The 26094-nt window shown below is 40.9% G+C and overlaps 1 non-coding gene across 1 annotated transcript; it reads right to left on the bottom strand.

Moving 5' to 3' along the window:
• Nucleotides 1-8001: 8001 nt before the first annotated feature.
• LOC130468279 (small nucleolar RNA R71) lies at nucleotides 8002-8107 on the bottom strand. The gene has a single exon (XR_008928686.1). It is a non-coding gene; the product is annotated as a small nucleolar RNA R71 (small nucleolar RNA).
• Between the last annotated feature and the right edge of the window lie 17987 nt (nucleotides 8108-26094).

Genomic DNA, 26094 nt, shown 5'->3' with positions numbered 1-26094 from the left:
ATGACTTTAGGCATGACGAACATATACCAATCTCTTTTGATCTAAGTGAAGATCAACTAGATTGAGATCAAGAATACTTATGGTACTTAAAAAGGTACATAGGAATAGTTCTTGATTCAAGGAAATAAAGATGTGCTAAATATTGATGCTACACGCATAAACACTGGCAAAGGATCAAGCAAGACCCTATGGAGTTAACCATTGACAAAGACGAGCTATAGAGCATCGTGTTTTGAAATGGCAACATGGATTGGAGACCATGAGTTGTTGCGTGGGAAATTAAATTTCTAAGTTCTAAGATATAGTTGGAAAGTCTTCCGCATATCTGTGAACTGCTTGGATAAGTAAATCCAAACAAAGCATCACTAGCAACCTATACAGCTGAAGTAAAAGTACTTATTGCCTAAGAAGCAATAAAATAGAGTTGTTCATATTAAAGAGTTCTTCATTGAACTTGGGAAGATCACATGTTTGTTGACTTAATGGTTCTTCATTGCAAAATGCGTAGAACCACTATTGTAGCAAGAAAGACTAGATCACAAAATAAACATACTCAAAAGATCTTATCATCTATCTCGAAGAACATTCGATGAAAAGGATATTAAGATTGGCAAAGCATGATAACTAAACCTATGCAACAAGTGAGAAGCAACACTCACATTTTAGCACTAGAAATCAAGCATAGCTTTGAATTCCATGAACTGTTTTAAAGATGGGTTTTGAGGCCCATGGTTCTTAAACAATGGGGTTGAACATTTATCATATATGAAATGTATTTTCATATTCCATTTAATCTTGGTTTAGTATTAAATGATGAGTCCCTTCCATTTGACGATATATTCAAGATAGACTGTCAGGACCAGTCCTGTGACTAAGAAATGTCTATCAAGTGAACTTGAATGTCAAAAGTTGAAAATGGTCCCTGGTCGGAGTTTTCTATAAAATTGGACGCATAGAAAACGTTAGACGACTAGAATGCAAGATGACTAGTAGTTCTGTTCTTGAACTACGTGGACATGGCAATGTCATAATCATTTGCATAGATACTTACTTTGGGAAGACTAGTATCGGACAGACCTATGAAACTTTACTGTAAGAAATGAAAATCTGTCATAAGTAAATTTCATTAAAATTATTAGACACTAAATCCTCAATACCTGAGTGATTTGAGATTACTTGTTTGAGAACTGGTTGCTTTGACGTTGACCAACCGTCGCACCGTAAAAGGAGGCTATAAAGGCAACGCTTAGGTAATCACCTATCAAACGAAGTCTAATCTCAAGATCGCAAGATTGGGATTGTCCTCCCATAAATCGGGATGAGATGCTTAAAAGTTGTACAAGGCCACTCGGAGAGATAGAAACTGTGAAATGCATGGCCGTGCTCGGATGAATCATAGGCTATGATTATCTGTTTATTTGATCAGTTGAACTCTGAAACCGAGAAACACCTCTGGACATAATAAGGATGACAGCTCTTACCTTATGTTCAAGAGCAAGCATCAAGCGACAAAGGAATTAGGAAATGCACACTTGTCCCTAAGGACAAGTGGGAGACTGAAGGAAATAATGCCCTTGGTCCAAGTATGCATTCAATGTTAAGTCTAATAAATGCGGTTCAATATTAATTAACAAATTAATAATTCAGTGAGATCAAGTGAGCTGAATGCCTAGCTAGAGGCCGCTTCAGTTCAAGTGGAATTAATGATATTAATCCACAGCTTACTCTTGACTGAACCCGTAGGGTCACACAAATAGTACGTAAACGGATAAAGTATTTAATGGCATTAAATACTCTATCTATGGATATTCGGAATCGACGGATCTTGGTTTCAGTGGGAGCTGAGATCGTCACAAGCAAGAAATGAATACTCCGGAAACCATGATATTGCCGGAAACGGAAATATGGATCGTATCGGAAATATAAATATTATCCAAGTCGTAGATGTTGCCGGAAACGGAAACATGGTACGTAACGGAAAATATTATCGGAAATGGAAATATTGTCGGAATCGGAAATATTGCCGGAAACGGAAATATTGTCAGAATCGGAAATATTATCGGAATCGGAAAATAATTCCGGAAACGGAAATATTAAATATTTGTTCGAAACGGAAATTAATTCCGGAATCGGAAATATTAAATATTGTTCGTATCGGAAATGAATTCCGAAACCGGGAATTTTATCGGAAGCGTATCGTACGAATAAGCATCGGACTAGGCCTGCCGGACGAAGGCCCAGCACGAAGCTAGGCCATCGCCCAGCAAGCAATGGCGCGCCACAACACAGCCCAAGGCTGCGGCAGGCCTACCGCAAGGCAGGCCCAGCGCGCAGCTAAGGCCATGGCAGCCTCGTGGGCTGCGGTAGCTCGCATGGGCTTCGTGGGCGTGTGGGCTGTGCGCGGGCATGGCCTGCATGCTTGCGGGTCATGCTCGTGTGTGTGTTTGTGTCCATGCATAATTCCTAAAACTATTAGGATTTAATGTATGATTAAATTCCTATTCCTATTAGAATTATTTAATTAATTAGAGTCCTTTTAGGATTCTAAGTTTAATTAAATCGTATCCTACTAGGATTCCAATTCCCTTTCCAAACCTCTATAAATAAGGGCCTAGGGTCATAATTTATACGCACGATTGAAGTATTCAAAGGGTAAGTTTTTTGAAAGAAAATTCAGCCACACTCTTGCACTAATAGCCGAAAATTCCTAAGCACCTTAAGGGCGATTCTAGTTGGTCAATCTTGAGGCGGATCCGGACGTACTGTGGACTATCTACGGAGGGACGACACTTGGATTCCTAAAGACTTGTTCTTGTTCGGTTCGGGCGCAGCTAGGGAAGGCACGCTACAAAGTGTATGCATCTATACTATGCTAAATGATTATGTGTAAATAATATGCTTTCCTGGCTTTATGGTTTTTCCGCATGATTTATGTATTGTCATATGTATCTTAACCTATCACTTTGAGGTTTGCTACCTTCAATTCAATAACTAAGGGGTCGTCATGAGGAGTGGCGATCTTGCCCCTGTCAGATTCACAAATCTCCACTTTAGGGAAATGGTCAATTGGAGCTTTTCCAGACAACATGACCTGTCCCAACCGGCTTGCATAGTCTTTTTGACTCTCATTGTTAGGCCTCCAGCGGCTAGACCTCCTGAGATGACGACCACAATTTCTGGGTCAGTGTCGTTGTCATCGCGTCGGTATGACGGTGACTTGCTTTTCTTGTAGAATTTTTACCACTTCCCCCTGTGCTTGTGCTGAGACAGGATTTCAGAACCCTTTAGCGGCTAATCCATCGAGAGCCCTTCGTAGGGACTTGCAATCTTTTGTTTCATGTCCCACATCACAATGGAACTTACAGTAAAGCGAGCTGTCCCGAGTTTCCACCGGCGACTTCATGGGGAACGGTCGATCAATCTCATACCTATCACTGACATCTAGCAGTATCGTATACTGGTCAGTGTTGTATTCGAACCTTTCTTTGTCATAGGGTCGTCCTCTCTTCTGTCCTTGGGAGCGGTCTGCCTGATATCCTTTCTTTTCAATGGCCCATGTCCCATTCGGACGGTTGGTCTTTTTGTCTGACTTATCCTTGCGCTGGGGATGATCTGTGGCCTCCGTTCCCTTAGACTCTTTGGGGACGGAGCAGGTTTCAGTGTCATGAATAAAGGACTCGGCCTCATCCAGAGCGTCGGCCATAGTTCTCACACTTTTCTTCACCAAATCGAACTTAAAGGACCCCTTCTTAAGTCCCCTAAAGAAATTATCAAACGCCACCCCGTCAGGTAGGTCTGGAATCTGTCCCGATTCCAAATTGAAACGTCGAACATAGCTTCGCAAAGATTCATCTTTTCCTTGATGTATTCGACCCAAATGCATGCTCGTCTTTTTCTCTTCTTTATAAGCCATAAATCTTGCTGAAAATAACATCTCCAATTCGGCATATGTGTTGATCGTTCCCGCAGGAAACTTCTCGAACCATTTGGAGGCAACCCCTTTCAGAGTGGACGGGAAGTATTTGCACCAAGTTGCATCAGTAGTTCCCTGGACATACATATGATGCCGATAGGCCAAGAGGTGTACATCAGGATCAGACGTGCCATCATAGGCGTCAATAGCTGGCGGCTTTACTTTAGGCTCCTTGGAAGCATTCATGATATCAGCACAGAATGGGGTGGTGTAATCGAGGATAATGCCGGCTACTCCCTGTTGAATATGGCATATCGGGTCCTGCCTTCTATTCTGGGATGTTCTACGCCGCTCGCTGTCCGCGCGACTGACATGAGTCCTGGTGAGGCGGCACGAAGGAGCAGCAAGGGGTGAATCCTGCATGACAGGGGTGGAACCTGTATCTGACAGCTCAGTTTCTTGGGGCCTATCTAGCTGAATGATCGGTACTCTTCTGGACGGTCCAGGTTCAGGTCGAGAGGTTGGCAGGATCCGACGCAGAGCTATAGGCTGAAAAGAAGTTCTTGTTCTGTCAATGCGTCTGTCATGATCGTCATTTCGTGCTTGGTCTTGCCGCCAGACATTAGACCAAGTGAGTCCATTAAAGAAAGGAATTCCCGTCCCATGAGACTGAGAACGGATAATCTTGATCTCATCTTGGATAGTGTCCATCTGTGCTTTGAATCCAGCCAGGATAACTGTGTCGGCGTCAGCCCTCAAGTGACCACCTGGAGGAAACGAAGGTTGACCCGTCTCATCCTCCACTTGGACCTGCTCGGGTTGTGACTCAGGAGGAGGCTCAACACGGCCGTCCTGCCCTACAGACTGGTGGCTTCTGTCGTCCCTCCCTCGAGGAGGACGATCACCATTCATTGCGGTTTCGTCGTTTTTGTTTCGACTGATGGGCGCGTCTCCGAAGTGCTGGACGTCTACCATGTTACCTTACCTCCCCACAGACGGCGCCAAATGTTGTGGGAGTTTTTCCTTTGGATGATGACGAGGAGGTATCAAGTTCCACGTAGTGTCGAGTCCAGTCCACGTCGGCGGCGTACCTACAAAACAAGAATATTCCCGAAGGAATATTCCCTCCGATGCTTAAGTAAGACACGAGTTTTTAGGAAGATGTAATTAATGAACAGAAAGCATTTAAAGGTAAGTAGTAGAATGTTTCTCTATCTAGAATTGTGTGTCCATTCCTTGGGAATTGGGTGTATTTATAGTCTCCCCCTTTTGGAGAAAAACCCTAGAGTCATTTCACATGATTGGCTAGTTTACCAGATAATGACATGTGTCACTATCATAACATTCCCTATGGGCCATGGGCCTCAAAAGGGTCTAGCACATTTAGTTCAACCTTACATCAGCATAGGCTGATTCTTAGGCGGCAACCAAAATAGGCGGCTGACCAATGATTAGGAGCCACGTGTCGCGTGACGTTGGCGCCACGTAGGTGGAGTATTTTTACCCACATCACCTTGCAATTGGGAAATCACCTTGGAGGAATTAACCTAGCCTACTTAGGTAATCCGAGGCCCTTCTAATCTACTATTTTGCTAATCTATTTGCTAAAATCTAAAAGCCAAGGATGTTCATATGATGTTCATACTCATTTGAACTAGGCCATGTGACAAATGGGTAATCTTTGAGGGGATTTCATACTTGAAATCCCCCTCAATTGATCTTCCAAACCCATTTCAAGTTAAAGATTCAATCTTTGTGCTTTGTTTTCAAAAATATGATTAGTAAGTTGAGGCTTTGATAAGCGGCATTTATATCGCTCTAAGCTTAGGTTTTTGTAGTATTTTATTATGATTTTTGATAGTTTTAGATATTTTTTGTTGCATTAATATGTACTTATTCCATCTTTGTACTTTTCAGGGAAACATTGGAGAAAGATGGAAAACAAGTAGAAAACAGCTCGAAATAGGACCGTGCGATCGCACGGAAATTTCGTGTGTTCGCACGGGTCAGAAAATGTGGTATTGAAGTCAAGCAGCCTGTGCGACCGAGTTCCAGATCCGTGTGTGCGCACAAAATCGCAAAATCGATGCAGGAACTTTCAAGTTTTGTGCCCGCTCGCACGCTATTTCAGTTCGCTCGAACGGAATTTTTGTGGGCACACACAGAGTTCTCGTGCGAGCCCATGAATATTTTGTGGAATTTTGCTATCTCATGGCCGTGCATTCGCACGAATTTTCGTGTGTTCGCACAAGATAGTTGCCCGCTCGCACCAGTGTGATCGCGCCTGGGTCTCCGCGGTCCCACGGCTACGCGGGCTGACATTTTCGAGTTTAAATTTTCTATCTCTAGGGAACATATAATTAGATTTTTTTGTTTTTATTAGAAACACATTAATTCATAATTAGATTTTTCAGCAAATTAGAGAGGTTTTCTTAGTCTTTAGGCTTTGGTTTTAGGAGAGAGAAACTCCATTGGAGAAGCTTCAATTTGTAATCTCTCTCAACTCTTTAATTCTTCTTGGAATTTTAATTCAATCTTTAATGCTTTGCTATTCTTCTTGAAATTTTAATTCAATCTTTAATGCTTTGCTATTCTTCTTGAAATTTTGATTGCTTAATTGATTTGATGTTAGTTTGTTTTGTTGATTCTTATTTTCCATTGATTCTCAATTGAATTCCTAATTTCTTTATTCCTTGCATTCATCCTTTCAATTTCAATGTATAGTAGCTTTGAATACTTGATTTCCTTAGTTGAAAGCATGAGTAGTGAGTAGTTTCTAGTTAGGGATAGGGGTGAATCTAGGGCTAAATTGGGGGAAATTGAAGGATGATTGTTGATTATTAATGTGATTAAATCTGATTTGATTCAAGGAATTCCATGATTAGTTAATTAGTAGTTGCAAATGCTAGTTCAACTAAGTTAGATTGGAGTGTGTCATTTTGATTTGGCAAGACATTGTGAATCTCTATGATGCATGTGAAAAGTAGGTCTCAATTGCGAGTTGTCTAGTTTTAGGATTATGCGAGAGCTTTTCCTAGACTAGAGGACTTAGCACACTCTATCCAAGAGGTGGCGAGCGTGTCATTAGTTGCCTTTCCCCTATGTGTCGAGACCATGCATCGTAATTGTGTGATTAGCCCTTGTCCTTCCCCGATTACCCTAGCCTAGCCCCAATTCCCTAAAGCTTTCCTTTATTTGAAAAAACTTGTTTGATAGCTTAGAATTGTAGTCGATAATTCAATTTTAAACTCCGTCCTAAACTAGCTTAACTAGCAAACTAACTTCATTCCGTTTCTATGGGACGATCCCTATGCTTGCCGCTATAGTCAATATAGCCGGTTAGTTAGGTGTTTTACAAATTTTGTTTGATAAGGGTAAGTTCTTTCAACGACGGAAAATACCTCTATCAAAATGGCGCCGTTGCCGGGGAACGGTTGTTGTTTTTGAGTTTGTGTTGAGTCTAGTTTAACCATAGAAAATACAAAAATATTTCATTCTTGTTTTAGTTTTCCTTTGCATTGCTCACGGTTTGTTTGAGTTTTGTATGCAAGATAGGGTTCGAACTCGTCATAGGCCTCTCTACCCTCTCGACCTAGAGTTAGAGAGAACTTTGTGAAGCTTGAGGCGTATCCGAACCCGTTCGTCGAGCTACAATAGATTCGAAACTTTGAGTGAAGCTACGGAACGAGAGTCAACAAGTCCAACCATGGAAGGAAGGGCTCTTCCAGTTAAGAACCTTGGTATTCCGGGAGCCTTTGAGGCGAGTTGTGGCATTCAAGCCCCGACTACCAATGCAAACAATTTTGAGATCAAGCCCGCATTGATTAATTTGGTGCAAAGTCATCCATTTTGCGGAAAGAGTAGCGAATCACCGCATGAGCACTTGAAGCAATTCGAGCACTATTGTGATACCATCAAGCACAATGGAGTGACTTTGGATTATGTGAGGTTGACGCTATTCCACTTCTCTCTCTTAGGACGTGCTAGCGATTGGCTTGACAAGGAGGTCAAGCTAAACTCACTTCGGACTTGGAATGAAGTGACAAGTGCGTTCTTGAGCAAGTTCTACTCTCATGGGAAGACGGCGGAGTATCGTCACAAGATTCAATCATTTGAGCAAAAACGAGATGAGTCTTTATTTGAGGCTTGGGATCGGTTCAAGGAATATCAAAGGGAGTGCCCTCATCACGGGATTCCTAAATGGCTCCTCCTACAAACTTTCTACTTGAGATTGAGCCCTACCTCCAAAACAAGTCTTGATGCGGGGGTGGGTGGTCCAATTATGAACAAGACGGAGGACCAAATAGAGGAGATCATAGAGGATGTCGTGCAAAACTACCAAGCATGGCATGTAGGAACACGGAGCTATGATTGCAAGAGCAAAGGTGAGGATGGTAAAGGGCCGATCTATGCAATTGAGCAAGCGCGCATCATTGAGAAGCTTAGCTCAAGGTTAGAAAAGTTTGAGAGCACTCCAAGTCAACCTCCATCACCATCAACAATTCCTCCATCATCGGCTACTCTTCCCACTAAGGGGAAGGGCAAGGTGAGTTCCTACAACACTATGCCATTGGATACATCCTTTTGTGAAAATTGTCATGAGTATGGGCATTTCCCTAACATGTGTCCTTTAGCGCATAATGCTTCATATATGGATTATGGCCCTTCTTATAAAGGTGATTTTGATGTGGAATATGCCAATGATATGAATGAGAGGCCTAGATATGATGGCCCCCCAAATCAAAACATTAATAGGCAAGCACCTAGAGGCCCTCCTATGCATGGATCCTACCAAGGCTTCGGCCAAGGAGGTGGGTATGATAGTCAAGGCCGAGGTAACTATAGGGATCAAGGCTATTAAGGCCAAGCACTCTATAATCAATCTCACGGTCTTGGCAATCAAACTCAATACAATCAAGGTAGTTATAACCCTAACCATCAAGGTGGAGGGGGTTACAACCGTCCTTATGGGCAATTTAGGGGTGCTTCTAGCGGGGGCTACCCGTCGAACCCGGGAGGACAATATGGTGTTTCTCAATTTCCTCCTCCCGGATTCAATGGGCCAAGGACCTATGGCAACAATACCCTCAAAATCCTATGGGTTATGGCAATGCACCTCCACCACTCTCGCCTCTCAAGTCTAACCTTGAGGGTCTTATGGAGTTGTTTGTGGGGGCGCAAGCCAAGAAAAATGTTGAGTTTGAGGATGGATTCAAGCAATACAATACTCATTTGAAAATGATTGAAACCCAACTAGCAGAACTTGCTAGCATCATCAAGGAACAACAAGTGCATACTAGTCTCCCACCCCAAGGTCAAGCTCCTAGGCAAATGAATGCCATTATGACAAGGAGTGGGAAGATTTTAGATGATAGTGCTAAAGCTAGTAAGGTTTCCGAGTCAAAAGGGAAAGATCAAAATGGGATTGTTGAGTCGAATGACGATGATGCGGTAGAAGAGGAGCCTCACATAGATGATGTGAATGATGTTCCAAAGCCAAAAGAGGCTACTCTTCTACCTCTCCCAACTCCAAATCTTCCATACCCCCAAAGGTTTATAAGGCATAAGTTGGATATTCAATTATCAAAATTCCTAGAAGTTCTTAGGAAATTGTACATCACCATTCCCTTTACGGATGCATTGAAGAAAATGCCAACCTACTTAAGATTTCTTAAGGAAATCTTGAGTGGGAAGAGAGATTGCGACGTAAAGGAAATAGTGAATTTGACCGAGAATTGTAGTGCAATCATTCTTAATCAAATTCTCCCCAAACTCAAGCATCCGAGAAGTTTTTCTATCCCATGTGCTATTAAAGCCCTTGAGATTGGGAATTCCCTTTGTGATTTAGGGGCTAGTGTGAGTTTAATGCCATATTCGGTGTTCACTACACTTGACCTTGGAGAGTTGGTTCCTACCAATATCACACTTCAACTTGCCGATCAATCGGTCAAATATCCAATCGACAAGGTTGAAGATGTGCCATTGCGAGTAGGCAAGTTCGTCATCCCCGTGGACTTTGTGGTGCTCGATATTGATGAGGACGCCCATGTCCCAATCATTCTCGGGAGACCATTTTTGGCCACGGCGGGGGCTATTATAGATGTTAAACAAGGAGTGATCACACTTAAGGTGGGCAAGGATAGTCTTACATTCGACTTGACTAACACCATGCACTATCCTAGCTCCCTTAGTGAGGATTGCTTTTTTGTGAATTCCCTAGACCCCCTCGTTCATGACATGCACGAGCATTTTCTCGTTCTAATGATCCACTTGAGCTTGCTCTTTTGAACAAGGTAGGTGTAGGAAGTGTAGGTGTGGAAGAGGCACAATACAAGGAGCAATTGAACACCACCCCACTTGGTGAGGAATGTTGCGTCTTGCTTGACCAGGAGGACGTCTTTGATGATCTTAAGCAACGTGATGGTAAGGAAGCTCCCAAGGTTGAGCTCAAGGCTCTACCTTCAAGCTTGAGGTATGTTTTCCTTGGTCCAAACTCTTCCTACCCCGTCATTGTTAATGCTAGTCTTGATGATGAGGAAGTCCTTAAGCTCGTCCAAGTTTTAAAGAGGCATCAAAGTGCTTTGGGGTATACCATTGATGATTTGAAAGGAATAAGCTCGACACTTTGCATGCACCACATCGAGCTTGAGGACAATGCCATCCCACATCGGGAAAGACAATGCAAGCTTAATCCACCAATGGGTGAGGTGGTTAAGAAAGAAGTTGTCAAGCTCTTGGTGGCCGGGATCATCTATCCTATTTCCAATAGTAGATGGGTGTCCCCGGTCCATGTTATCCCCAAGAAAGGTGGGATGACGGTAGTATAAAATGCACAAGGCGAGCTTATTACCACCCGGACGGTGACCGGGTGGCGTATATGCATTGACTATCGTCAACTCAATCTTTCCACCAAGAAAGATCACTTCCCCTTGCCATTTATTGATCAAATGCTCGAACGACTAACAAACACAAGTATTTTAGCTTCCTTGATGGCTATTCCGGGTTCTTTCAAATCCCCATAAACCCAGAAGACCAAGAGAAAACTACATTTACTTGCCCTTACGGGACATTTGCCTATAGGAGGATGCCATTTGGGCTTTGCAATGCCCTTGGGACGTTCCAAAGGTGCATGATGAGTATTTTTGGTGACATGCTCGAGGAGGAAATAGAAGTTTCATGGACGACTTTTTTGGTGGCTGGGGCCACCTATGATGAGTGTCTCATCAACCTTGAAAAGTGTCTAGAAAGGTGTGAGAAGGTTCAATTGGTGCTTAATTGGGAAAAATGTCACTTCATGGTGCAAGAAGGGATTGTACTAGGGCATAAGGTCTTACACCTTGGTATTGAGGTGGATAGGGCGAAAATTGAGGTTATAGAGAAGCTCCCTCCTCCGGTTAATGTTAAGGGGATCCGCTCCTTTCTTGGGCATGCCGGATTTTATAGGAGATTCATTAAGGATTTCTCATTGATTGCTAGGCCACTTACCAATCTCCCTTAAAAGGAGTGTGATTTCCAATTTAATGCCGCATGCCTCAAATCTTTCAACACACTCAAGCACGCCCTAGTTTCTACCCCAATTGTGCAAGCCCCCGATTGGTCCCTACCTTTTGAATTGATGTGTGATGCTAGCGACTATTCAGTTGGTGGTGTTGTAGGTGGTCTTTTTTTTTGTTGCTGTTATGCAATGCAATTGTTTCCCATTCTACAAGAGGGGCGGTTCTTTAGAAAACCATTGTATTTTTATACCTCGAAGGGGTCGCCACCAAACATTGTTTAAAATCTCGTTTGGAAAGACCGCAATTGACTCTATTTTGGATAAGGCTTTGAATCCTCGAAACGGATGGGTGAGAACCGGGCACGGGAACGAAATGCTTATTCCGCGAGCTTTAGAAATATTCAAGTACGTTGGCACAACATTTTTTCGGAAATATACCCTAGATTAGACTATGTGGGTTTAAATTTAGAGCAAATAGAATCTCTAATTGTATGGTGGTCACTTTGCTTTAAAAATTGATTTAAAGGAACCTAAGGCCGGTTTGCCCAAGAAATTATCTTTGTTAAGCGTGATGTAACCTTGTATTTTGTTGCATTTAGCATGTGCGGTGATGAAAGCAATAAAGAAAATAAAGCAACATCACAATACTAAATAAAGTACGGAATTAGTAAATACAAGAACCCCTAGAGATGGACTAGGGAGTGGGTCCACATTGCCTAGAAATGGACTAGGCAAGTAAAGGTGCGGAATTCAAAGTGCGGAATTGAAATTGCGGAATTGAAAGTTCGATATTGAAATTGCGGTATTAAAATTGCGGTATTGAAATTGCGGTATTGAAAGGTGCGATATTGAAATTGCAATATTGAAAGGTGCATAATTGAAACTTGTACTTGGGCACATGAGATTTGAACGCCAAACGGCTCCTTAAAAATAAGTGCGCCCAACACGAATTCAAAGCTAAAAATTTCAACTTGGGAGAGGTTGCTCAACCCAAATATCCTAGACTTGTATATTGAACTTGAACTTGAAAACTTGAATATTGAAATATTGAACTTGAAAATGCTTGAACTTGAAAGGATCCTAGTTTAGAGAAGTAGTCATGAATAACCCTAAACATGGTGGGATCTTGAAAATTGAAAACTTTAACTTGTATATTGAAAAATGGAGTTTTGAATCTCAAAAAACTAAACCTTTAAGGATTAAAAGGTGTCATCTTTGATTACTCCATGCTTGAGGGTGATTCTAGTTCAAAGAAGTGATTGTAAACAACTTTGAACATCCTTGAATCTTGAAAGTTTGCATTTTTGTATTTTGAAAAGTTTTGATTTTTGAAAAACATGTATTATTGTTGCAAGAGGCATTTTTAATGATAAAATGCCAACTTGATAATAATTTTGAAATCAAAACAACATGATTGATTAGAATGGGATTCGGATTTACCTATTTACGGTTAGGCAAGAGCTCCCAATTGCTTTTGAATTAGAGATTTTGTATGTGTTTTGAAGGGTTTTTGATTTTGTATTTTGAGGCGTAATGTCAGTATTACGACGTTGTATTATGTTTTTCCTCTCCCTTTGATTCTGAAAATGAGGGGTATTTATAGGAGGAATGGGTGCAAAACGCCAGCACACGCCAGCGCAGCACGCCGAGGCAGCGCTGGGCGCTAGTGACGTGGCGTGAATGCCGCCAAAGCAAGGACGCGATCTCCGTCCTTGTTTCGTTATATAGTGGTGTACCTTTGTACAAATAGTACCAGGCTTGGAGTTTTGTGTTTGCTTGGAGGTTAAGGCATTATTTTGCCTCTAAAAACAAGCCTTTCTCGGGTTTTGAATTCCGATTTTACGGGACGGGGCCCGACATGGTCGGTTTTGTGGGTCGTCGCCCGAACTTGACTTGCCTTATATGATTTTGAGTGGAAAAGGCCTAGTAAAACCAATGGGATGGTCTACTAGATTAGATTGTACTTGGATTTTGAAATTGGATTTTGAAAGTTGTATTTTGTACCGAGTTCCGGGAGGGGAACGACCTCGGGAATTGGATTTTGGATTTTGAATTTGGAAATGTTCTCAGCAATTGGGATTTCCGCCTGGAGTTATTCCAACCACCTAGTAAAGATAATGGTATCGTCATCATCCCAGAGGGGAGACACAAATTAGGTGTCTACAGGTGTCCTAGGCCAAAGGAAGGATAAGAAGCTCCATGTGATATATTACATGTCCAAAAATCTCAACTAAGCCCAATCCAACTACACTACCACCGAAAAGGAATTTCTTGCCATTGTACATGCCTTTGAGAAGTTTCGGGCCTATTTAGTGGGTTCGAAGACTATTGTGTACACGGACCGTGCGGCAATCCGATATCTTATGGCAAAGAAGGAAGCCAAGCCTAGACTAATTCGTTGGGTGCTCCTCCTCCAGGAGTTCGACATCGAGATTCGTGATAAAAAAGGAGCCGAGAATGTGGTAGCCGATCATCTCTCTAGGCTAGAGCTTGGGGATGGGGCTAAGGATGATGTGCCTATTGAGGATGCTTTGCGCGATGATACCTTGTACATGGTAGAGAGCTCCCCTCTTCCTGGGTTTGTTGATATTGTGAATTTCTTGGCTTGTGCTGCAATTCCCGAAGATCTTTCTACCCAACAATGCCAGAAGTTGAAGTATGATGCTCGACGCTATGTTTGGGATGATCCCGTTTTGTTGAGGAGATGCCCGGACGGGCTATTGAGTAGATGTGTTCCGGATGAGGAATTTGCTAATGTCCTCCGTATGTGCCAGTCCTCCCCTTGTGGTGGGCACATGGGTGGTGATAAAACCGCCGCCAAGGTCCTTCAAAGTATGTTGTGGTGGCCCACCCTCTTTCGGGGTTGTAGACACCTAAATCGTGTCTCCCCATTGGGATGAGGACGATACCATTATCCTTATTAGGCGGTTGAAGCAACTCCGTGCGGAAGTCCCAATTGCTAAGAACATTTCCAAAATCCAAGAGCCAAAATCCAATCCCCGAGGCCGTTCCCATTCCGGAACTCGGTAAAAAATACAATTTCCAAAATTAAATTTTAAAATCCAAGTACAATCTCACCCAATGGATTATCCCATTGGTTTTACAAGGCCTTTTCCAGTTGAAATGACACTAAGCAATCCAAATTCGGGCGCCGACCCACAAAATCAAGCAAGCCGGGACTTGTCCCGTAAAACCGAATTCAAAAACCAGAAACGGCTTGTTTTTAGACGCAAGCTAAGCCTTAATCATCAAGCAAACACTACGTGCCACCTTCGTACAATTCGTACGAAGGTACACCATTACAAGCCAAAACAAGGACGACATCTTTCGTCCTTGTTTGGCAGCTTCATCGTCTTAGCTTAGGATTTTAGTTCATTTTATTAGCATTTTTTTATTATTTTCTCTTAGTTTTATCGTTTTTAGTTCGTTTATTTCATTTTTGCATTTATCGTAACATTTTCTCGTCTTGCGTATATTTTAGTCGTTTTTGCTCTAAATATGCCTTTTGTGCGCATTCTCATTGCGTAAGAGTCATTTTGAGTTTTAACGTGTTAATATTGTGTCATTATGCTTGTAGACGAGTTATATGTTTTACGATTTGTAAAAATGTTAAAAGCATTAATATTTTGATTTTCGATTATTAATAAAATGTGTTGCGATTTTCTAACATGCTTTACGATTTCTATGTGTAGCGACGAAGTAACTAACTTAGTTGCTGCCAACAGACCAACACAGCAACAGCTATACACAAGCAGGCCAACAACACTCGAGCTACTTCACTCAACAGCCCGAGTGGTACACTCGAGCTGTGCACAGGAACAGTTGCTAATGCTTTTGTTTGAGCTTCTTTGCTGCCCATTTGAGTGCCTTGATTCAGGCCTTGTTGCATCACGACAGTACAACCACGAAGGAGCTAACACAACCAACACACAAGCAGCCACAGCAGCTCGCTACACAGCAGTAACTCAGCACAAGAACAGTAGCTATGCACGAGCAAACGAGCAGCCTTGTTACCTTGCTTTTGCAGCAGCCAATGTCGTGCTTTACAACTCCTCTTGTGCTCACCAGAAAGCTCCCTTTTAGCCCTTGTAGCAGGTACACAATAACAGCAATAGGCAAGCATAATAGATGCCAGGCACGAGCAAATTTACAGCAGCTATGCACGAGCACAAGAGCAACAACAGCAACACGCAAACAGCAAACCAGTCAGTGCGAGCACACTACAGTTCTGTGCGAGAACACTACAGTTCCGTGCGAGCACACAAATCAGCGAATATAGATCAGGAACTCAGTGGTGTTTTGTGCGAGCGCACTGCTTCTCTTGTGCGATCGCACGTCTGTGCGGAGCAGTTTATATACGAGAAATCGCAGCTTTGTTTGCAACTTAGTTTTACGTAATTTCATTTTCTAGTTTTCATATTTTTAGAATTAGCTTAGAATTCTAGAGAGAGAATTAGTTTAGGGCTTAGATTAGAGATTAGGATTAGGATTCTTAGCTTCAAATTCTTGATTCTTAGTTGAATTCAATCATCAATTTTCAGATTTCTTCTCTTTCTTTTGAGCTTTGTTCTTCATTTTGTTCTTCAAGTTTGATGCAAATTCTTCAATTCAAGGTATGATTCTAATTCTTCTTTTGATTTATTCTTTCAATTCTTTAATGCTTCATTAATTTCGTTTATGCTTTGATTTCATGCTTGATTTCTAGAATTAGTTTCATATTTTGAATTTTCTTGAATTTTCCCCCAATTTTGATATTTGAATTTTCTGAATTTTGTTGATTAAATTAGCTTCATTAATTCAATTAGTTTAATCATTAGGATTAATGTTGGTTTAATTTTTATGTTAATCATGCTAGTTGAGTAGTTTAGTCTAGAGGTTAGGGTTGAAGCCTTGGGATTGAATTTGGGGAATTTTAGGGAAATTCATGATTGATGTTGTGATTAAATGTGATTTGGTGATAGGATATCCATGACTAATTGAGTAGTAGTTGCAAATAATAATTGATTAGGATTAGATTGGAATGCATAGTTTAGGTTTGGCAAGACATTGTGAGCCTATTTTATGCAAGTGAATAGTAGTTCCTGTTATATGCAAGTGGTCTAGTTTAGGATTAGGCGAAAGCTCTTCCATAGATTAGATGCTTCGCGTGCGCCATCCGAGAGGTGGCGAGCACTTCATTCGATTCTATTCCCCTGTACACCAAGTCGTTGCATAATCATGATTGTTTTGACCTCATTCTTCCCTTGATTCCATTTCCATTGCCGATTCCCGAAATCTCTAGAATTTATTTATTTGTTTGTATTTGTTGCTTTTTAGATTAATTCAAAAACTCAATTTCCATTCGAACTTGCTTTAGAACATATTAGATTGAAAAGTCAAACATATTCATTCTCTTGGGACGATCCCTATACTTGCCGCTATAGCAATATAGCCGGTTAGTTTGTTGTTTATAAATTTTGTTTGGTCGGGTGGTTTTCTTTTCAACGACGGAAAATAGCCCTATCAAAACCAGTCAGTGCGAGTACACTGCAGTTCTCTTTCTCCATTACACTTGATGATCTTCTCTTTTTCCATGATAATCACCTTTGAATTTTGAATCTCCAAAATCATTGTTGGAGAGGCTCCTTTTCATAAAATATCTTGAAATTCAAGAAGAGCAAAGGATAGATTCTAACTTGAATTCATTTGAGGTCATGTCCCAACAAGTTGTAAAAGGCTTTTTGGGAATTTCTAACCTAATGCAAGAAGCTATTAAGGATGTTTCGTGGAGAAGAGATGAGTTTGAGGCTACATTGCCACCTATGATGCATAACATTAAGGAGTTGAGTATCGGAGAGTTTGTTCGTACTCGTTCCTCTTTGAGTGAATGCCTCGATGATGGTGATGAAAATGTATTTTATCCTTTTGGCCTTGAAGTGCTTAAGTCGATTCAAATTGAGGAAAAGAGCGAATGTGCCAACCAAAAACTTTTAAAAGTCAATGAAGGATCTTATGTTGAGATTTCTTGTACTCTTTGTGATGTGAGTGAAGTTGTTTGTGAATCTTTGGTTCCCACTCCCTTCCCTCATTCCCCATTCCGAAAGAAGAAACTCAACATTTATCCTTCATTTCCCATTTCTTTTCCCTTTTTGTCCCAACTCCCGCCGCTTGAGGATTCTTTTTCCTCTATTGATCCTAATGATTCTCCTTCCTCAAAGGAGCAAGAATAAGGGAGTTTTCCTTTTGTTTTTCCTTTTCCTTTTCCTTTTGATTTTGATTTTTCTTATTTTTTGTTCCCCACCCCCCGTAGGCATAGAGTCGCATTTTACTTTGTGCTTGCTTCTCTTTTGACTCTTGCCTACTTGTTACTATTGGATATGTTTGCCATTACATATTACAAACTATTGCGATGCGTTGTCGGGGTATTTACTAGAGGTAAAAGGTGTCAAGATAATGACGTAAAAAGAGCGCTTCTCGGGAGGCAACCTGTGGATGTTGGCCATTTGGCCCATGTATACTAATTTTTCTTGATTTTTGAAGTTTTTTGTGCCTCAAACTTTATTGTTGTGAAAATCTCTGCATCCATCTTTTTCATGTCCGGCTATTCTCATTGGTGAGTTCGTTCGTTATTACGCTTCTTTGCGGGACTTGCTCCTACGACATTTCCGGTAATATCATTCTAACTCTCATGCATTCTTTGGGATCGGGAATATTTCTAGTGGGGCATTGGTTGGATGGGTAGCTTTGCCCCTCCTAGTTTCGTTTTAGGCCTTGAGGACATGGCCTAATTCAAGCTTGGGGGGAGATTTTAATGTTTGGATTGCTACTTTGATCTCCATGTGATGGATTGCTTGCTTTTGTGAATATTTTGGATTTTGTGCATATTTCTTGATTATTTTCATTGATTTTCTTTATTCTTTTCCTTATTTTCTTTTTCATTTCTTTTCTTTCTTTTTCCTTTTCGATCTTTTTCAAGGCAAGTTTTTCTAGTTTTTAGGATTCATTCTTGACTCGGGAAAATAAAATTGGAACTTGTAGGTTAGAATGCTTTTATTCCTAATTGGTAGATGTTTGCACGGTTTTCAATGTCTTGGGTCGAATCTAGGATTTAGGTGTCAAGAAAGTTGGTTGAACTTTGGGTATCATGCGTCTTGAACCCTTGGCTTGTGGTAAGATGGTGTTGATCTCTCTAGTGACTTGTAACCGGAGAGAGTAGTATTTTCTCCCATTGGTGAGGATCATGTTCACATTAGCCCAAACACATGTTTACATATATTGAGTGACATGGATCCTTGGCATTGACTTTCTTATCTCCCGAATTTGACTATTTCCTTCCCGAGACCGCGACCGAACTACTTTAGGGGACGAAAGAGGCATTTCTTTCGGTGACTATTTTCCTTTTTAGTTTAGGACTTTATTTTCTATTTTTCTCATATATTTTTGTTTGCATTTGCCCCGTTGCTAGCCATTTGATCCTTGCCCCTTCATTTCTTATGAGCACATATCAAGCCTAATAGCCTTTGTTTTATTTTCACCCTTAGAAGTGATAGTGAAGCTTTGAGTTATGATGCTTGATGGTTTTGAATGATTATGCAATGTTGAGGAATGATTGTTATTGGTATGAATGGCAAAGTTTGGGAAATATGTTGTATATAGTGAATAAATAAGCAAAAGAAAAATGAGAAAGTAAAGTTTTCAAAAAGCCAAAAATAGAGAAAAACAAGGCAATGAGAAAAGTTTCGACTGAAACACAAAAAAAAAAGAGAAAATCAAATCAAGAAAAGGTCAAAAAGAGTTTTAGTTTAGTTTTGTTGTTGAACAAGCTTGGGGGTACCCCGAATAAGTGGTATGAATTTGTTGTGGTTCGATTTGCTTGAGTTGAGTTCATTTATTGCACTTCACTTTAGGTATGGGCACCAATTACCAAATTTGTTCCACACCTTACCCCTAGCCTACGTTACACCCTAAAAAGTCCTCTTGACCCTTTTCAGTTGAGTCATTGTCGGTGGAGGGAGGATTTGGTCAAATTTATGGAATGAGATTGTCATGCTAAGATGTCGGGTAACCTTCTCCCTTGCAAATCTTGTTTTCCGGCGCCTTTGCGGCGTCATGAGACACTATTCTTAAGGGTGGATGGGATCTAGAGATTTGACGTGGTATGCTCGGTTGAAGGGGAATTGATAAATGCTTTCCCTTAGTTCTCTTTGCTTGGCACTTGAATCTTTCACTCTATTTAGGACATTGGTTAGCGTGCATTTGTCTATTTAGTTAGTAATATTAGCATTCTTTTGTGCTCGTTCTATAATAAAGGCCCATTTCTTGAGTTTTGTAGTTTCATTTTTAATTTTTCTTTCTTTTCTATTTTCTTTTCCTTTCTTTCTTTTTCTTTTCTTTATTTTTCTTTTCTTCCTTTTTCTTGGTTTGTTTTTCATTTTTAGGTCTTGCCTTGATTCAAATTTTTAGAAGAGTTATGGGTGGTAAACCCTTGCGAGATCCCACTCGCCCTCATGAGCGATTGTAGGGTTTAAAGAGCTTGTTGCATGTGATTAAATGCAACCGTGATTCCTACGAAAGTGAGTTAGTGTGCATTCTTGTAGTTCTTATTTTTATAATTTTGATTTTTAATAAATAAGCTCATTCTCCTCCCCGTTTCTCATTTTAGCTTTGCTTGAGGACAAGCAAAGGGTTAGCTTGGGGGAGTTTGATGAGCGACATTTATGTCGCTCTTAGCTTTGGATTTTATTTCATTTTAATAGCATTTTGTTATTATTTTCGCTTAGTTTTATCGTTTTTAGTTCGTTTATTTCATTTTTGCATTTATCGTAACATTTTCTCGTCTTGCGTATATTTTAGTTGTTTTTGCTCTAAATATGCCTTTTGTGCGCATTCTCATTGCGTAAGAGTCATTTTGAGTTTTAACGTGTTAATATTGTGTCATTATGCTTGTAGACGAGTTATATGTTTTACGATTTGTAAAAATGTTAAACGAATTAATATTTTGATTTCGGTTATTAATAAAATGTGTTGCGATTTTCTAACATGCTTTACGATTTCTATGTGTAGCGACGAAGTAATTAATTTAGTTGCTGCCCACATGACCAACACAGCTGCAACTATACACAAGCAGGCCAGCAACACTCGAGCTACTTCACTCAACAGCCCAAGTGGTACACTCGAGCTGTGCACAAGAACAGTTGCAAATGCTGTTGTTTGAGCTTCGTTGCTGCCCATTTGAGTGCCTTGATTCGGGCCTTTTTGCATCGCGACAGTACAGCCACGAAGGAGCTAACACAGCCAACACACAAGCAGCCACAGCAGCTCGCTACACAGCAGTAACTCAGCACAAGAACAGTAGTTATGCACGAGCAAACGAGCAGCCTTGTTAACTTGCTTTTGCAGCAGCCAAAGTCGTGTTTATAGCTCCTCTTGTGCTCACCAGCAAGCTCCCTTTCAGCCCTTATTGAAGGAAATAATGCCGTTGGTCCAAGTATGCATTCTGTGTTAAGTCTAATAAGTGTGGTTCAGTATTAATTAACAAGTTAATAATTCAGTGAGATCAAGTGAGCTGAATGCCTAGCTAGAGGCCGCTGCAGTTCAAGTGGAATTAATGATATTAATCCACAGCTTACTCTTGACTGAACCCGTAGGGTCACACAAATAGTACGTAAACGGATCAAGTATTTAATGGCATTAAATACTCTATCCATGGATATTCGGAATCGACAGATCTTGGTTTCAGTGGGAGCTGAGATCGTCACAAGCAAGAAATGAATACTCCGGAAATGATGATATTGCCGGAAACGGAAATATGGATCGAATCGGAAATATAAATATTATCCAAGTCGTAGATGTTGCCGGAAACGGAAACATGGTACGTATCGGAAAATATTATCGGAAATGGAAATATTGCCGGAATCGGAAATATTGCCGGAAACGGAAATATTGTCAGAATCGGAAATATTATCGGAATCGGAAAATAATTCCGGAAACGGAAATATTAAATATTTGTTCGAAACGGAAATTGATTCCGGAATCGGAAATATTAAATATTGTTCGTATCGGAAATGAATTCCGGAACCGGGAATTTAATCGGAAGCGTATCGTACGAATAAGCATCGGACGAGGCCTGCCGGACGAAGGCCCAGCACGAAGCCAGGCCATCGCCCAGCAAGCAATGGCGCGCCACAACATAACCCAAGGCTGCGGCAGGGCTACCGCAAGGCAGGCCCAGCGCGCAGCTTATGCCATGGCAGCCTCGTGGGCTGCGGTAGCTTGCATGGGCTTCGTGGGCGTGTGGGCTGTGCGCGGGCATGGCCTGCATGCTTGCGGGTCATGCTCATGTGTGTGTTTGTGTCCATGCATAATTCCTAAAACTATTAGGATTTGATGTATGATTAAATTCTTATTCCTATTAGGATTATTTAATTAAATAGAGTCCTTGTAGGATTGTAAGTTTAATTAAATCGTATCCTACTAGGATTCCAGTTCCCTTTCCCAACCTCTATAAATAAGGGCCTAGGGTCATAATTTATACGGACGATAAAAGTATTCAAAGGGTAAGTTTTTGAAAGAAAATTCAGCCACACTCTTGCACAATAATAACCGAAATTCCTAAGCACCTTAAGGGCGATTCTAGTTGGTCAATCTTGAGGCGGATCCGGACGTACTGTGGACTATCTACGGAGGGACGACACTTGGAGTCCTAAAGACTTGTTCTTGTTCGGTTCGGGCGCAGCTAGGGAAGGCACGCTACAAAGTGTATGCATCTATACTATGCTAAATGATTATGTGTAAATAATATGCTTTCTTGGCTTTATGGTTTTTCCGCATGATTTATGTATTGTCATATGTATCATAACCTAACAGTGGTATCACGAGCCTCTTATTATTTTCATAATCTAAATTGCATGAACATGGTTAAATATTACAAATTGCGAATTGCGTTTAATTAATTATACGTACGCAGTTTTTCGGCAGTTTCTTCGTTACTCATCCAAATCGAGTGATTTTTGTGTCAATTCCGCATGTAAAAGGCATTCTAAAATTTTGACAAAAATAGTACTTTTCGGCCGAACCCAGAATTCTCAAATTCGAAGCCTAACTATGACTTTTCGGAGGTTTTAGTTTTTCGAATGCAAAATATCGTAAATTTAAGATGTTAAATTAAATATTTGCGATTCTTGTTGATAAATCTTGAATTTTTGATTGACCTACTGTATATGTTTAACAAGTTTGAATGCCTAGCCTTGTTAATTATGCCATCTAATTTGTAATTATGATTAATTTGTTGAAAATTGAAATAATTTAGAAATAATTTGATTTTCATAATTAGTTACTTCCTCCATTTTTTAATTATTGCACCATCTTGGTTTTAGCACTATTCACATATTATTATATAGTTAATTTTTGTGATTTATATGTAAGGAAAAATATATTCATGTGGGATCTTGTTAGATTCGTCTCGAAATACACTTTCAAATTATCAATTTTTTATAATTTAAAAAAATGTATAATGAGATATATTAGTGGTTAAAATAGTGCATTGGCAAGCGTGAAATCCCAGATGGTGCAATTAAAAAAAAATGGAGGAAGTATAATTTAATTAGATACCTATGATTAAAAACCACCATAAAAATTGTAAATTTGTGTTAAATTTTAAATTTTTATGACCTAGACTTGAATCCATGTTAATCGAAAATCAATTAAATATTAAATTTTCGATTTTTCGCCCTAAAATTATGAAATTAATATTATTTATTAATTTGTCATTAATTTTGAATATAAATTTTTAATTTTATGCGACTCGCTCATATAACTTGCACGCACAAAGCAATGGACGCTACGTGTTACCCTTAAGGGGTGTTGTATGGTGCGGGCATGCGACGACGAGCAAGGGAGCTCGTCGCCCATACGGTACGAATGCAGCGAGCAAGGGCATGGTGCACGAGCACAAGGCAGTAGCCCTGCCTTGTGTCGTGGGCTGTGAGCAATGGGCGTGTGTGAAGGAAATAATGCCCTTGGTCCAAGTATGCATTCAATGTTAAGTCTAATAAATGCGGTTCAGTATTAATTAACAAGTTAATAATTCAGTGAGATCAAGTGAGCTGAATGCCTAGCTAGAGGCCGCTTCAGTTCAAGTGGAATTGATCCACAGCTTACTCTTGACTGAACCCGTAGGGTCACACAAATAGTACGTAAACGGATCAAGTATTTAATGGCATTAAATACTCCATCTATGGATATTCGGAATCGACGGATCTTGGTTTCAGTGGGAGCTGAGATCGTCACAGGCAAGAAATGAATACTCCGGAAACGATGATATTGCCGGAAACGGAAATATGGATCGTATCGGAAATATAAATATTGTCCAAGTCGTAGATGTTGCCGGAAACGGAAACATGGTACGTATCGGAAAATATTATCGGAAATGGAAATATTGCCGGAATCGGAAATATTGCCGGAAACGGAAATATTGTCAGAATCGGAAATATTATCGGAATCGGAAAATAATTCCGGAAACGGAAATATTAAATATTTGTTCGAAACGGAAATTGATTCCGGAATCGGAAATGTTGAATATTGTTCGTATCGGAAATGAATTCCGGAATCGGGAAATTAATCGGAAGCGTATCGTACGAATTAGCATCGGACGAGGCCTGCCAGACGAAGGCCCAGCACGAAGCCGGGCCATCGCCCAGCAAGCCAGCGCTCCACAAACGCACCAGCCAAGGCTGGGCCAGGCCCACCGCAAGGCAGGCCCGGCGCGCGCCAAGGCTACGGCAGCGTGTGGGCTTGCGGCAGTGGGCTGCGAGCACGCGGGCTGCGCGCGCGCGCATGGCGCCCCTCGTGGGCTGCTGTGCGTGCTTGTGTGTTTGTGTGCTACTCGAATCCTAAAGCTACCGGGATTTATCATATGATTAAATCTAATCCTAAAAGATTTAGTTTATTTAATTAGAGTCCTAGTAGGATTATAATTAAATAAATTAGTATCCTAATAGGATTCCAAATCCTTTTCCATAACTCTATAAATAGGTGCCTAGGGTCACATATTTACATCGAGCATTCAAGTATTCAAAGTGAGTTTTGAGAGCAAAATTCGGTCATACTATTGCCTATAAAGTGCCGAAAATTCAGAGTACCTTAAGGGCGATTCTAGTTGGTCAATCTTAAGGCGGATCCGGACGTGCTGTGGACTATCTACGGAGGGACGACGCTTGGAGTCCTAAAGACTTGTTCTTGTTCGGTTTGGGCGCAGCTAGGGAGGGCACGCAACAAAGAGTATGCATCTAAACTATGCTAAATGATTATGTGTAAATAATATGTATTCCTGGCTTAATGGTTTTTCCGCATGATTTATGAATTGTCATATGTATCATAACCTAACAGTGGTATCACGAGCCTCTTATTATTTTCATAATCTAAATTGCATGAACATGGTTAAATATTACAAATTTGCAAGAATTAAAAGGGTGATTAATTTTCATAATTGTTAATTAATTGCAAATTGCGTTTATTTAATTATACGTACGCAGTTTTTCGGCAGTTTCTTCGTTACTCATCCAAATCGAGTGAATTTTGTGTCAATTCCGCATGTAAAAGGCATTCTAAAATTTTGACAAAAATAATATTTTTCTGCCGAACCCAGAATTCTCAAATTCGAAGCCTAACTATGACTTTTCGGAGGTTTTAGTTTTTCGAATGCAAAATTTCGTAAATTTAAGATGTTAAATTAAATATTTGCGATTCTTGTTGATAAATCTTGAATTTTTGATTGACCTACTGTATACGTTTAACAAGTTTGAATGCCTAGCCTTGTTAATTATGCAATCTAATTTGTAATTATGATTAATTTGTTGAAAATTAGAATAATTTAGAATTAATTTGATTTTCATGATTAATTATAATTTAATTAGATACCTATGATTAAAAACCACCATAAAAATTGTAAATTTATGTTGAATTATAATTTTTTATGACCTAGACTTGAATCCATGTTAATCGGAAATCAATTGAATAATAAATTTTCAATTTTTCGCCCTAAAATTATGAAATTAATATTATTAATAAATTTGTCATTAATTTTAAATATAAATTTTTTAAATTTTATGCGATTCGCTCATATAACTTGCACGCACAAAGCAATGGACGCTACGTGTTACCCTTAAGGGGTGTTGTATAGTGCGGGCATGTGACGACGAGCAAGGGAGCTCGTCGCCCATGCGGCACGAATGCAATGAGCAAGGCCATGGTGCACGATCACAAGGCAGCAGCCCTGCGTTGTGTCGTGGGCTGTGAGCAATGGACGAATGGGCGAGGGCGAAAGCAAGGCAAAGCAGTCGCGAGGGCGAGGGGCGAGGGCGAGGACGAATGGGCGGGGGCGAGGACGAATGGGCGAGGGCGAAAGCAAGGTAAAGCGAGCTGCGCCACAGCGCGCACTGCCTCGCGCAAGCGTGCGGAGCCTCGCGCGCAGCGAGCGCAAGTTCGCGTGCCACGAGTGCTACGCCCAGCGTCGATGCCTCGCGCAGCGAGCGATGGCTCGCAGGATCAAGCGCTGGCAAGCGCGCACAGCGAGCGATGGCGAGCGCGCGCAGCGAGCAATGGCCCACATAAAGCGAGCGCTGGCGAGCGCGCGCAGCGAGCGCTGCCTCGCATGAAGCGAGCGCTGCCTCGCATGAAGCGAGCGCTGCCTCGCATGAAGCGAGCGCTG

The sequence above is a fragment of the Spinacia oleracea genome, chromosome 2 (genome assembly GCF_020520425.1).
Source record: "Spinacia oleracea cultivar Varoflay chromosome 2, BTI_SOV_V1, whole genome shotgun sequence".
In the NCBI taxonomy this organism is placed as follows: Eukaryota; Viridiplantae; Streptophyta; class Magnoliopsida; order Caryophyllales; family Amaranthaceae; genus Spinacia; species Spinacia oleracea.
The sequence above is the reverse complement of the archived record's forward strand: the minus strand, read 5'-3'. Positions and strand labels throughout refer to the sequence as shown.